The 15,142-nt window shown below is 36.2% G+C and overlaps 1 long non-coding RNA gene and 2 pseudogenes across 1 annotated transcript; 2 read left to right on the top strand and 1 right to left on the bottom strand.

Moving 5' to 3' along the window:
• Positions 1-1,745: 1,745 nt before the first annotated feature.
• LOC120158272 lies at positions 1,746-2,703 on the top strand. The gene is made up of 3 exons (XR_005519214.1): positions 1,746-2,015; positions 2,351-2,409; positions 2,522-2,703. It is a non-coding gene; the product is annotated as an uncharacterized LOC120158272 (long non-coding RNA).
• Positions 2,704-2,709: 6 nt separating this feature from the next.
• LOC120158278 lies at positions 2,710-8,853 on the top strand (annotated as a pseudogene).
• Positions 8,854-9,218: 365 nt separating this feature from the next.
• On the bottom strand, positions 9,219-13,853 carry LOC120158271 (annotated as a pseudogene).
• Positions 13,854-15,142: the final 1,289 nt, after the last annotated feature.

Raw genomic sequence — 15,142 nt, 5'->3', positions numbered from 1 at the left:
ATAACACATGATAATTTTTTAAAAGTGAAAGTGGAATCATTTTTCCCCAAATACATAACATGTATCCAATTCAACTTTGTTATACGATGGGCTTGTAATTCAAAAAAATCATAACGTAATTTTTTAAGCATTTGAAAAGGGTACGTATATTTTTTAAAATTATATTTCGGAAACATTAAATGTTGTAAAAAAACACATGATAATATAGTAACTCAAGCGTGCCTTTTTCCTTCAGATGCGTATCCTGTGTTGTCATAATGGAGTCGTCTGCACCGTCAAATAATCCATCTCCATAGAATAAAAGTGGGCCAATGCCACCGCTGGCAGCGGCCGTCAAACACTGGGTTTGTACACGTGGTCATAATTGTCCGGTGGAATTTTTTTAGTGTTGGTTACGAAAGCCACCGCCCAAAGAATACAAGGACTTCCCACACCAGCCTACCGTTCAAGACTCTCACTCATTTCATTTACCGAAACTACCCTTTAGCGGACCAGCTACTCTTCGCAGGCTTGAAAATTTGTAGATGCCATTAATGAACCATTTGATTTCTTGATTAAAAAGGTATAATATTATTATGTGATTTATGGTTTTTATTATTATAAATTTGTAAAAATGAAATGAAGAAAGGTGGAAAACCATATTTGAAATGAAGAAAACTAAATGAAGATTTTTGCTTTTTTAAAAAATGATTATTCCTATAAAATTTCAAATAATTTTAGTCAGCAGATTTTAGTCATAATCAGTCTCGATAAAACCAAAGAATCAAAGTGGTTTTGACTGATATGGTTCTCAATTTCCTAAAATCCATGCAAACCGCAAATATAATTAAAACAAATGAGTAAATCACATCATATGCCACTCGATTATTAGAGAGATCATATGATCTTTTAATTTAAAAACATTAAAAATTATTTACTCAATTTATTACAAACATACCACTTGAGCGCTAAATATTATACGACTTTGTGATGTAAACTATTTTATACATTTAAATATATTATATTTCAGGGAGTTACAACCAATTCACTTAATTAATTGATTGTAATAGTCATGATGTGTTAATGGGATAATCCATGCTCGTCATTGTATAAAGTGGCCAATGAACCCTAATTTTACTTCAATCTTCTTAGTCAATTAACGAGATTAAATTCTCGAGAATCTCTCTTAAAAGCCATCAAATCATCTAATAGTTTTGAAAATTTAAACATCAATCTACATTGTCAATTGTTAGATGTCCTTTGACTTGAGATATGTTTTTTCCTTTCACTAATGATATTTTTTTCACTATTCGAATACTCGAATGGATCTTTTTGTCTTTGGAAATTAAAAACCCGAAACGATTTTCTGATTAATTTAAAATTAGGCAAACTGTTTGTAGTTTTACTAAAAATTGGATGACGTGTACTTCAATCAATAAGGAAATCATTAAAAATGTTTCCTAACGATGTCTTCTAGAATTCATTCCAGTTTAAGGGTATGATCCGTTTTATGACAATTGATTAATTAAGTGACTTTTTGTAATTTTTAACAATTAGGTGACCCATTTGTAATCATACTAAGAAATGAGTGCTTGTGAAGGTAATTTACACTTAATAATTAAGAAACCTTAAACGCAAAAGGGTATAATCGTCATTTCACCACTAAAACAGTCGATTCTTTCTAGCCTGTTAATTCTTCCTTCTTCAAAGCTGCAAAGTGAACAAGTACCAACTCCTTTTTTCCTTTTTATTTATTTGCTTAATATTTTACTGTTTCTTTATAATGTCTGTGTCCTTCGCCATCCTTTTTTGTCTTTCTTTTCTTTCCTTTTCCTTATTGGCAACCTTCTCATATAGCACCAAAAACCCAGATAATAAACCAGCCAGAAAAGAAGCTTGAGTCGTAACAGAGGAGTATCACTCGGTAAATGGGCTGAAACTTGAAACAGGGAAAAAAGTTGTTCTTTTGTTCATTAATAGATGCTTATAATCAAAACCCGGAAACCAGTTTTTGGTCACAGAGAATAAAATTGATCGTAAGCTTTTTTATTCTATTCTACATTTCCTGTCTGCTGTATTTAATGGTTTTGCATACCAATTGTTCTTTTTTTATGGTCGATGATTTTTGTTAGTCTTTATTGTTCTTATAGTTCTTTTTCAGGTAATTTAGCTGTTGAATTATGCTTAAGTTGATAAAATTTAACTAGTTTCATGATGATCAGATGGTTGTCGATGATCTCTATGTTATGCAGTTGATTCTATATCTGAAATTTACGTTTAAGCCTTTCTTTTATTTATCAGATTCTACCTTACCTTTTTCAAGCCACCTGTTTTAATTATGCATTATTTTTATCACGTAACTTTGTGGCAGTTTTGTACGGTTACTAGGCTGCTCCTTGACGTATTGGACCGTTGGATTATTATGATCAGGTTATTTTTCGTGCCATTTTTTTATCTATTTAACTTCCTGATCATGTGATCAAGTAATGTTTTTCCTTCATGCCAAAACTGTATTGTTTTGGTTTTTGTTTGTCGATATCAGGAAATAAGCACAAAGGGCTGAGAGATTTCAAGACTTCTAATTTTTCAATCTTAAAGTGAGTAGTTTGTAGTAGAAGAAACTGTTTCGGGCGATCCATCACCGAGTTATCCGAATTAAGAATTCTTATCCGTGGCCGGAGTCAGGAAGTTGTATTGTAGAGGCTAAAGTCATGGCAACTGTGAAGCGTACATTCCAAGGGAATGTACTCATGGTGGTGGAACAGCCACATAAGCCGGAAAATTCGAAATGGCTCCAGGAGAATCTCACAGGTAATCCGATCATTGTCTTTAGAAGCTTGATAGGTAACGGTATGATCTATAAACAGTTGAGTAGTAACAGTTGAAAGGTTTGTTAAAATGCGTATAGGAACTTGGTTTAGAAGCTTGAATTGATAAAGTATGTGATTCTGTAATGAGTTTGCTTGGTGGCTTTCATTAATGAACCGAGTTTGAAAGAGCTAAATTGATTATGGAATCCGATAAGATTTTGCCTGGGTGGTAATGATATTCCCCTTTCTCTGGTTTCATAATCTTTTTGTTGCTGCATTGGAATTTTCATTCTTTCTCTGTATATCTGTTTTTTGACCAGTCGAAATCTTATGCTTGAACAGATATGGATTCAAAGGTCAAGCAAATGATCAAGCTCATTGAAGAAGATGCTGATTCCTTTGCTAGGCGAGCAGAAATGTATTACAAGAAGCGCCCGGAGTTAATGAAATTGGTAGAAGAGTTTTATCGGGCATACCGTGCATTGGCTGAAAGATTGATCATGCAACGGGGTGCTTCGTCAGGCTCATCGTACCATGGCAGAAGTGTTCCGAACCAAGTTCCCATGGCATTTGCAGACGACACACGGGAGTTTCTGCTACTGATGTAGATACCCCTACAGCTGAGATAAGACCACTTGTTCGAGCATTTTTGGAGCCTGACGAGTTGCAGAAGGATGCTGTGGGAATCTCTTCACTTTCTACCAAGAGGATTGCGGCAATCACAGAAGAATCTGACCCTCCAATGGTCAGAAAAAGTTCGAAACATTTCTTTCATGATGTAGAGGAGAAAGAAAGAGTCCGCAAGACAGCGAGGATTCTGACATCAGGGTTCGAATCCCATCTGAGTCCGAACGAGTGAGTAAAGCTGAGATGGAGATTTTAACCTTGAAGAATGCTCTTGCGAGATTAGAAGCTGAAAAAGAAGCTGGCCTATTTGAGTACCAACAGAGCTTGGAGAGATTGTCCAGTCTGAGAAAGAATTCTCTCTCGTGCAAAAGAAGAATCCAAGGGGCTTAATGAACGAGCAAGTCAAGCTGAAGCTGAAGTTCAGACTTTGAAGGATGCCCTCATCAAATTAGAAGCGAAAGAGAAGCTAATCTTGCTCAATACCAGCTGTGCTTGGAGAAGATCAATAATCTTCAGAATAGCATTTCTCATGCTCAAAAAGATGCTGGAGAACTGAGTGAGCGAGCTAGTAAATCCGAGACAGAAGCTCAAGCTTTAAAGGAGGACCTTGCTAGAGTAGAAGCTGAAAAGGAGGATGCTCTCTCTCGATACAAGCAGTGTTCAGGTACAATAAGGAATCTGGAAGAAAAATTATTGAATGCTCAAGAAAGTGTCAGCAGGATGGCAGAAAGAACAGAGAAGGCTGAAAGTGAAGTTGAAACTTTAAAGCAGTAGTTCTTGAGCTGACCAAAGATAAGGATAGCAGCAGCTCTTCAGTACAGCAGTGCTTGGAGACAATTGCAATCCTGGAAAAAAAGACTTAAATGCGCCGAGGAGGAGGCTCAAAAGCTCAAAAGCGAGTTGGATGATGGGGCTGCTAAGTTAAAAGGTGCTGAAGTAGGTGTAGTCTGTTGGAGAGAACCAATCAGAGTCTGCATACCGAGGTGGAGTCTCTGGTGCAGAAGATGGGAGATCAAAGCAAGAATTAAGAGAGAAACAGAAGGAGTTGGGGAGACTTTGGACCTCCATACAAGAAGACGCATGAGATTTATGGAGGCTGAAACAGCATTTCAAACTCTGCAGCATTTGCACTCCCAATCTCAGGAAGAACTCAGATCTCTCGCCATGGAGCTTCAGAACAGGACTCAAATTTTACAGGACTTTGAACTCGTAATCAGGGTTTAGAGGATGAACTACAGAAGGTCAAAGAGGATAACACGAGCTAAAAACTCAATTTAAGTTCAGCTGTGTCCATCAAGAATTGGCAAGATGAGATTTTAAGCTTAAGGGAGACTATAGCAAAACTTGAAGCTGAAGTTGAACTTAGAGTGGACCAAAGAAACGCTCTTCAGCAAAATTTATTGTTTGAAAGAAAAGCACAATGACTTAAACAAGAGACACCAGATATGACAGTGCAGCTGGAGTCGGTTTGCTTAAATCCAGAAAACTTTGCATCTCTGTGAAGGAATTGCAGGATGAGAACACAGAGCTTAAAGATGTCTGCGGAAAAGAAAGAGATGAAAAGCTGACCCTCCTCGAGAAGTTGAAAATCATGGAGAAACTTTTGAGAAGAATGCCCTTTTGGAGAATTCACTCTCAGATTTGAATGTCGAGTTAGAAGGTGTACAGGGGAGAGTAAAGACGTTTGGAAGAATATGTCAATCACTTTTGAGAGAGAAAACCACCTTGCTGCCGAGAAGGATACACTCATTTGTCAGCTACAGACTGCAACCGAGAATCTGGAGAAGCTTTTCTGAGAAGAATAACTTTCTGAAGAATACCTTCTGATGCTAATGCCGAACTTGATGGGTCGAGGGAAAAAATTAAGGAGCTTAGAAAACTCATGCATGTTGCTTGGTGACGAGAAGTCTGGCCTGATAACACAGAGAGAAGGTTTGGTCTCTCAGTTGGATGTAAGCAGAAAAGGCTGGAAGATTTAGAGGAAAGATACAAGGGTACTAGAAGAAAAATATGTGTTCTTCTGAGAAAGAGAGAGAATCAACACTTCGTGAAGTAGAAGAGCTGCAAAAGTCAATAGGGCTGAATGCAACAACATGCTAGTTTTGTGCAATTGAGTAAAACCAGAGAAACTGCTATGGAATCTCAGATCCATTTTCTGCAAGGGGAAGTCTATCAGGAAGAAAGAATCTGAAGAGCAGCAAGACAAGGCCATGAATGCTCAAGTAGAAGTTTTCATCTTGCAGAAATGTGCACAAGATCTGGAACAGAAAATTTGTCCTTATTTGATCAAATTACCATACAGAGAGTGGGCTTTATCAGGTGCTGAGGACTCTTGATGCTAATGATATCCTTGGTTACGATGATAAGATCAGTCAAGACCAATTAGTTCTTGAACGTGTATTTGGCAGACTCCAAGAGATGCAAAATTCACTCCTAAAGTCTGGAAGAAAAATCAGCAATTCATAATTGAGAATTCTGTTCTTATTGCACTGCTCGGGCAACTGAAACTAGAGGCTGAAAATCTTGTGCCGTGAAGAATTCACTGCATAAGGAGTTGAATGTTCAGTCTAAGCAGTTTTTGAAGCTGCAGATCAGAGCTGAAAAATTTGCGGATATGAACGAAGTACTGAGATCAAAAGTGGTAGAGAGGCAAAAGAGAAGAAAGTTTGCAGACTGAATTGATAAGTGTTCGTGGGCAACTGTTAGCCTTGCAAAGGCAATATCAGACGTCACTGGAAGACAACTGCAAGGTGCTAAATGTGAAAAGATCTTTGATGAAGGAAGTTTTAGACTTGGACAAGCAGAAACATGATCTAGAAGAGGAAACTCTGCTGTAATTTCTGAAGCGATATCTCAAAGTAACATTTCTCTTATTTTGAAGGATATTATTGTTGATAATTGAAGATATAAAGTATCTCAGTGACAATCTGAGTAAACTCAAATGTGTCACTGCATAAAGTTTTGGAGGATCTGCAGGTTAAATATGAGGAGGTCAAGCTGATAGGAGAAGATCAAAAGAAGCAAATTATGAAACTCTCCGGGGACTATGATCATCAAAGTAAGGAGACTGAAAGCATTCATCAAGGTAATCGAAACTTGAGGTTGAATTGTCGATATTGAACGAGGAACTTGAAGAAAGCAGACATAGGGAGGAGAGTTTGAGCGTTGAACTGAAAAAGGGAAGAAATGAAGTTGAAATTTGGGAAACTCAGGCTGCTGCATGGTATGGTGAGCTACAGACTTCAGCTGTCCGTGAAGCAATTTTTGAAGAGAAGGCTCATGAGCTCATTAAGGAATGTGACGGCCATGAAAGTAGAAGAATTTCCAAAGCTATGGAGGTAGAAGATCTGGAAAGAAGTGTTAGAATCTTGGAAGGTGAGAATGAAGGACTTAAAGCTCAGTTGGCAGCATATGTTCCTGTAGTTTCTTTCATGGATAGCGTGACATCTTTGGAAAGTCGGACTCTCTTGCACCCTAAACTTCCCTCAGATCATAATGAGTAAAGGTAAAGTTTGTTTGCTTAAGACTTCATATTTTCTTTTTAATTTTAATAAACCAAAGCAATATGGACTTCATTCTATTTGGTTGAATATACAACTTAAGTTTTAAGCCAACCTTTATCTCTTTGACCTGTACGAGCATCCAGTGGTTTCTTTCACAAGCAAATTTATGCCCCTAGTTCTCCGAGTTTGCACCAGTATATGTTTACTAACATGATACTTTTGAAACTTCTTGTTACCATGAGAAAGTTGTTTAGGATTTTTATTGAATTAATGTTTGGCACTTTACAAGTTTTCATTACTGAAAGTATGTCAGAACTTTGTCAAAGTGTAAGCTTCTGTTAGAAAATAGATCTTAATAAGTTGGACATAAAAGTGACTTTGTCGGTAAATTATCATATATGTTGTGCCATGTATCTCAAATGGTTATGAGATTGGATTCTTTTCCTTAGAATTGTCTTGTTTTCCAGGATGCCAATCTGGGAGCTGAATTGCATGCTGAAAACTCTCAACAAACAAGTGAAGGTCAAATTGCCTCGGTTCCCGATGATTTCTCCGACTTGCAGGGTATCCATATGAGAATAAAGCTATTGAAGAAGCAGTTCTGGAAATGGAAAAGCTTGCAATGCTAGAAAACTTAAATCTCAATTCCAAACTAGAGAGTGCTACAAGACAGATTGAAGAGTTAAAATTTGGAAGCAGCTCTAGTCGAGAAAGTGTTAGAGCAAAGAGGCAGATAAATGCTAAACAAGAAAGGGAGGAACTTGTCAATCGGCTCAGTAACAATGTCAACGTACAAAGACCAACTCCTGAAATATCTGAAGAAAATGAGATGATGACAAAGATATCATACTTGACCAGATATCTGAGTGCTCATCCTATAATTTAAGTAGGAGAGGAACTGCAGCAGAGATTGATGCTCAGATGTTTGAGTCATGGGAGACTACCAACTGTGATGCTACCGTTGATTTGGAAGCCAGCAAGGCCCAAAAAATGACCACTGCACCAACTGACTACCAAAAGATTGGAACAGTGAAGGCACGCAAAGGCCGAACTCCGTCTACAGAATCTCTTGTGAAGGAGTTGGGTGTAGATCAAGAAAGTTCTAACAGATTTTCAGAGCCCAACCAAGAAGGAAGCAAGAGAAGATTCTACAAGACTTGATTCCGATGCACAAAAGTTGGCTAACCTTCAAATAACTGTGCAGGACCTGAAGAAGAAGGTAGACATAACCGGAGAAGCAATAACGGGAAAGGAATTGAATATGGTACAGTGAAAGAGCAGCTAGAAGAAGCTGAGGAGGCCATCATGAAGCTATTTGATGTGAATCGCAATTTGATAACACATGTTGAAGATGGTTCCTGGTCTTTCGATGGGAATCTGCACTAGAACCAGTCGATAATTTGAATGTAAGGAGACGGAGAATATCGGAACAAGCTCGAAGGGGATCTGAAAAGATTGGCCGGTTGCAGTTGGAGGTGCAGAAGATACAGTTTCTCTTATTGAATATTGATGATAAGCCAAAAAGCAAAGCGCAAACCAGAATCTCTGAGTACAAAAGAAGAGTTTTATTGCGGGACTATTTTTATGGTGGGGTAAAAACCAGCCAGAAGAAGAAGAAATCGCACTTCTGCTCATGCGTGCAACCCCCAATTAAGAAAACTGAGGCACTTACTCATCATCGGCACAATACATTTCAGTAATTTGCCTAAGTTACATTGTCTATAAATCTGTCTTACTAGTTTTGTGTTTTACTTATATTTATTTTCTTATACAAGCCTTATTCTTCTTCTACTTTGAAGAGATTTCCTGCTGTATATTACAGGCACTATCTCATGGAAGAAGCTGCACTTTTATAGCCTAAAAGTTTCCTTCTCTATACGTTTGTTTTCTGTGACTTAAATATGGATTTCAATGCCAATTATTTCTTCAAAGTCGATATAGTTGTTTTCGTTTGCTTTAATCTTTTTGTATTTCATTAAGAGCTGTTTAAGTAATTCATTGTGGAGTGGTGTTTGCTGATTTGCAATAAAATTTGGGAATAACCATCCTCGGGAATTGGTACAAAATTACAAGCGGTCATACAGATTGGGTTTTAGTTTCCAAGCATTCACAGGATACAGATTTACAGTGTCAAGAACAATATCATTTGATTAGTTGCCAAATGGTTCTAATCTTTGCTCGAGTTGAGAAACTTATTCAGAAAACAAAATACTGATTGTTTACGCTGCAGCATTGTTGTCAACAGCATTCGTTGATGCTCTTTTTTTCTTGAAACTTCATTGCCATTATATGTATCACTCTACAACTTATTTTTGGATCCAATTGAAGCATCTAAAGCTTAATTTGGCCATGCATCCTGATTCTTGGATGCAGAAGTGAATTCTAATCAATACATAAAAAGAAAAATTTTCCTATTAAGCTTCAGACCTTGTTCCATGGCTGCGGTTCCTCACTGGTGGAGTCTGGTTTGCATGTATGAAGCTTGTAATGGCAGGCTTCCACAGCTTCTCCTACTGTCAAATATATCCACTCTTGCCCTATCGTTTCTATGAACTTAGATTTGTTCAGTTTCTTCATTACTTCGGATCCAGGGTTGGCAAAAACAAGCTACACAAGTAGAATGATGAATTTGGTTAGTTTTTTTCCCATTAATTTTACACATGTTGCCAAGTAAATTGTTGGAGAAAATACCTTGAGCCCCCTTCTGTCGGTAGTTTTCTTTACTTCTTCAAGCATGCTTATTCCACTAGTATCAATGTTACCAACAGCTGTGAAACCAACGATGTAAAATCCTTGAGAGATCTCTATAAACTTCTTTAATGTTGCAAATAATATGCTGCAATTCTTTCTGGATGGATAAATCACTCACCGGTCATATGAAGTATAACATACTGTAGGCTAGTTTCCCCTGCAGATTTCAGCCTGTTTCTTCATCAATCCACCTTGAAATCCTGAAGATCAACAATACATTTGATATAATTAAGATATCTGATAACCCTGAAATGGATTCAATCCTGTTTTAAGATAGCTTTTAAGATGTGTACCTTTCTCTTAAGTAGCTTGCATTAGCAAAGTAAATTGGGGCATCAATCTCAAGTATAAGAATCCCAGGAACACTGTCTGTAGTTGGATATTGCTCAACGTTTCTGTAGATGGTGGAGTTCGGAATATTTCCGAGAACAAATGTCCTCGGTCTTGCAACGAACAGCAGCAATCTCAGCACAGATATTGCAACCTGCATTTTATTACACATAGAATCATTAGAAGATTTTGTTCTTGGTGAAGGAAATAAGTTTATCTTCAGTTGTGTGTTGGTTGATATATGCATCATCGTACCGCTATGACTAATCCAACCTCCACGCTTGCGAAAACGACACCGAGGTATGCGCCCATACACACCATGAAATCGAACTTATCAACCTTCCAAAGATGAATCGTGGCCTCGTAATCGATGAGGCCAAACATTGCAGCTATTATAATTGCAGACAACACCACGATGGGAGTGTAATGGAACAGTGGTGTTAGGAACAGCAATGCGAACATAACTGCAAGGGCCATGACAACGTTCGACATTGCCGTTTTACATCCTGCATTGACGTTAACAGCCGACCGAGAAAATGGCCCTGAAAATCATACCAACACACGAATTCCACAATTAGCACATTATTAAAAAAAAAGAGAATAATTTAGTTAGGATTTAAAGAAAAACAAGCAGCAAGATTCACCTGTTGTGAGATAGCAAGAAAAACAAGAACCAACAATGTTCATGGTCCCAATAGCTACCATTTCTTTGTTCCCATCGATGTGGTACTGCTTCAGCATGGCGAAACTTCTCCCACTGCTATTCCTTCCTGTATTCACACCAAATAATAAATACAATTAATTTACGTTCGAGGACGTTATATTTAATGGTACCGAAATCGAGAAAGATAACTTACGGCGAGGGCAATGACGCCGGTGACCATGCCGGTCTGCACGGCTGTTGAAAAATACGAAGAGGTGAATACAAAATCCCCAAACGACGGTGGATTCAGCCCTTTCTTCAAGTTCCCTATCTGCCATTGTCACATCAATGAGGTTGCAACAAAGTCAGAAGCTCTTCATACTTTCACGAAAAAAAGGAAAACATAAATTTTATGACAAGAAATATATACTATTTTTAGTTTATTATATTTTTCACATCCATTTATGAATCTTCAACAGAAAAAGGGAAAAAGACAAGAATCTACCACTTGAACACCGTGTTTTTCGGCATGTGTGAGATAAACGAAAAGACTTCCAAAAATGACTGATGTCAAAGGTGCCATTGCTGATATCCAAAATAGCACGGGTCGTCGTTTGCTCTGTTTGCCATTGAAGAGTCCAAAGATTATGTGTGTTATCTTAGAACATATAGTACATTCTAAGTTATTAAGAAATGAACATACTTTTCTTGCAAGCTTCATTTGTTTTTCATTGTTTTTGTTTTAATAATAACATTAAGATTTACTTACGAAGTATCTGGTGAGGAGGAGGAAGAAGAGGAAAACAATGCCAACACAGCACTCTCCCATCTCCACTGTCAAATATTAGATATACGACTGTCAGACAATTATATTTATCACCAAACAAAACTATTATGAGTGAATTGTCAGACAATTATATCTCAAAATTTAAACATATTCCTTCTCTTACGAATAAGAGAATATATAAGAAATTTGGTCACACGTTCTATTGTATTTAAATGGACCTTAAAAACCAAAAACATCAGCCTGTGGATGCGAACATGCATATACAAAAAATAATAATAATCATTTGTCTATAATTATTATAGGTTTCAGAAGAGGATAAGAGTAGCGCTGTAAATGAGCCGAGTCGATCTCAAGTATTGTTGAGTTCGACTAGACTTGAAAATTTATGAACCTAAAATTTTTAATCTCGACACGAATTCGAAATCATGAATTAAAGCTTGAAAAGGCTTGAAATGAAAAAAATCTTAAACTTAACTTGATTGAAACATCAAACTCGAACCTTAAATATATGAAGACCTTATACTGCATTTTTAAAAAAAAAATCAACACATAAATGTTAGTATTATTAATAATTTATTTAAAAAAATAAAATCTTAATATATTATATTTTTGAAATGCACACGAGCTTTTTGAGTCAAGTATCAAGTAGTCCGCTTCGGCTTGTTAAGAACTCGAGTCGAGCTCGAATTCGAGTTGAGTCCATTTGAATCGAGTATTTATCGAGTTGATCTCGAATAGCTCGCGATCTGTCTCGTCTCATTTACGACCGCACTCCATTTAAGGAGAATGTTAACACATATTTCCATACACATAAATTATACATATATATGCACTATTTTCATTTTCAAAACTTATTTGTTTATAAATTAAAATAAAAAAATAATTGATAACATAGTATAGGGTGAAATAAGATAAGGAAAATTATTTAATAATTTTTTTTATAATCAGTGATAGAATTATAACAAGTGTTTTTATTAATAATTTTCTTTTTACTGCCCCTACACTTTATTATAATTTATAAAATAAAGACAGACCTCGTGAATTTGGGAGAAGACGGAGCGCAGGACGGAGATAATATCGGTAGAACGAGTGAAGTGGTCAAGTCCTAGAACTCCCTTCAGCTGTTGCAATATCACCACGGTGGCTGCTCCAGCCATGAACCCTACTATCGTCGCATGCGAAAGAAAGTCCACTATAAACCCTAGCCTACAAAAACAAAACAACACCAACAATTAAACTAAATTTTCATTTTACCATCAAGAATATCTGCTGTTTTAAATATTCTACCGTGTCAAAAATATAACATCCTATATATGAAAAGGTTTTTTTTCTCTTTTATTTTATTTTTTATATGTTCATAAATTTTATCACTCTTGGTGTCCTATCCGACAATACATGATGATTGCCATAGGGAAAGCAATGGTTCAGTCGTATTCTGTGTAGATTCTCGCTGCTTATGTATAGTCATATTTTCTTTCTTTTTAAACTCTTACTGGTATAGTAATGTTGGATTCATGAAGTTTTATTTTAAAATCATATCCATCCAGACAGACAGCAGCAAAGGACTAGAGATCCAGCAGCGAGAAGACAAAGTACAACATGTTCTCCTGTTATCCCTTTTCCCCCGTCAAATTAAGACCTTGCAACCAAATATATCGTCTCTCTAACTGTGGGTGATCAGTTTATTATGTACCTTAAGAGGCCTAACGAAGCTTGAAGAATGCCGGCGAAAAAAGTTGCAGTGAAAGCAAGGTGAAGATAAAGCGTGGGATTCTCGGCAGCATTCACTTCATCCCCCAACATAGAACCCATGAGAAGTGATGCAACTGCAACTGTGCCTACCGCCAGATCTCTCGAACTCCCCATCATCGCATAAATCAGTGGCGGAATAAAGCTTGAATCTTCATTTTCCAACACAGAAAAAAAAAAGTGTTGATCAGTACCTTTTTAAACCACTACGTAATCACTAAATTATCTTATTGATTGATTAAGTTGGTAGCAGTAATATTTTTGGTGCTTACAAAGGCCGAGAATGGGCGGCAAGTTAGCGAGCTTAGCATAGCTAATACCCTGAGGGATAGCAAGACTGGCAATGGTGATCCCAGATATGATGTCAGATTTCAAGAACTCGAAGCTGTATCGAGGACCCCATTCGAGGATCGGCATGAAATATTGAAGTCCGAGTAAAAACTTTCGGGAAGGTGGTTTGTTCTTGAATTGCCTGAGCGGGTCATCCGGGAAGAACGTCTCCTTGAGAGAGTTCTTGAATGACTTGAAAAAAGGTTGCGGTGGAGGAACGGCCACTTGGTGAGGAGACTGGCGGTCGGGGTAGACGTAATCGGAGTTCCCCATCAAAGTAATGCTTGTGTTTATTTATGTGGAGGAGATTCAAAGGAAGATAGATCGAGGAGATGGTGGAAGGATGGTACATGGGAAAGGGGGAGACCTTGAGGGTGGTTTTATAGGGGAATGATGCATATTCATTCACTCGGTTGAGTGGGATAAGGGAACTTTTTTTATAGGTTGGAGTGAATAAAATAATATTTTTAAAATACTTTTAATTGTTTAACAATTAATTTATATATACTCAACTGTCAATTCTAAATTAAACTTTAAGATAATAATAATCTTTCAACCACTTCACTTAATTTGTGTTTATCATAATTTTTAATAATGCGACAATATAATACTTAAATCATAATATTATCATCTTTAGTTTTGTTAAATAAAATTATAATAAAATATTAAAATAATAGGTAAAGTTAAATTTTAATAAAAACTCTTTAAATGTTAAATTGAATGAAAATATACAATCCATATATTAATTTGAAAATAAAAAAAATTAAATATTTATTTACGAGAAGTTAAATAATTCATGTATCATAAGTATATTTAGGGGTGAGTATTCGATCGAGTCCAGTCGAGTAAAAAAATTTCGAGTTATTCGAGTTGACGAGTCCTATTTACAACTCGAAGTTAACTTGAAATTTTTTTGAGTCGAGTAGAATGAAGTCAATTTTTGAGTTCTGTTTAAATTTAATTGTATATATTATAATTATTTGATTCTAATTTAAGTGACTTTTTATAACCATATATACAATACAAATATATTCTTCATTTTTCTTTATATGTGATATACATATATTATACAAAGTCCAAGGATTCGACTCAAACTTGAAAAATAAATCCACTAGTTACTAAAAATTTCAAGTTATTCGAGTTGAATTTTATAACTCAATTTGAACTTGAATTTTTTGAGTTGAGTCGAGTTTATAAAATTGTAACTCGAAGTCAAATTGATTCGAGTTTTTCGGGTTGAATCAAATCAAAATATTCGATTTTTGAGTCGAGTCAAGTTTTGCTCGGCCTAATTATATTATAACTATTTAATATAATAAATTCTTTGGCTGCTCACGTCGTGCAGGTTTTGTAAGGGGGAGGTTTTCAAAATTTTGTTAGGAAGACTCCGTCAACGAGCGACGTGGTTTATTATCCTACGTGTTGAACTGTCATTGGATAATACAGGAAAACAGCTTTTCCTTAACAGATAAATTAATGGCATTTACTTAAAACTTTCGGCGATTATGGTTTATGAAAACTACCTTTATAAGAAAGTTGTAAAAATATTTTTATTTTATTTTATTAATTATTGATCATCTGTTTATATTTATTTGTTTAATGAAAAATCATTTTTGTGTATCTTTTCAACCAC

This window comes from Hibiscus syriacus, unplaced genomic scaffold, assembly GCF_006381635.1.
Source record: "Hibiscus syriacus cultivar Baekdansim isolate YM2019G1 unplaced genomic scaffold, ASM638163v2 tig00111310_pilon, whole genome shotgun sequence".
In the NCBI taxonomy this organism is placed as follows: Eukaryota; Viridiplantae; Streptophyta; class Magnoliopsida; order Malvales; family Malvaceae; genus Hibiscus; species Hibiscus syriacus.
This window is presented reverse-complemented; position numbering and strand designations above follow the sequence as displayed.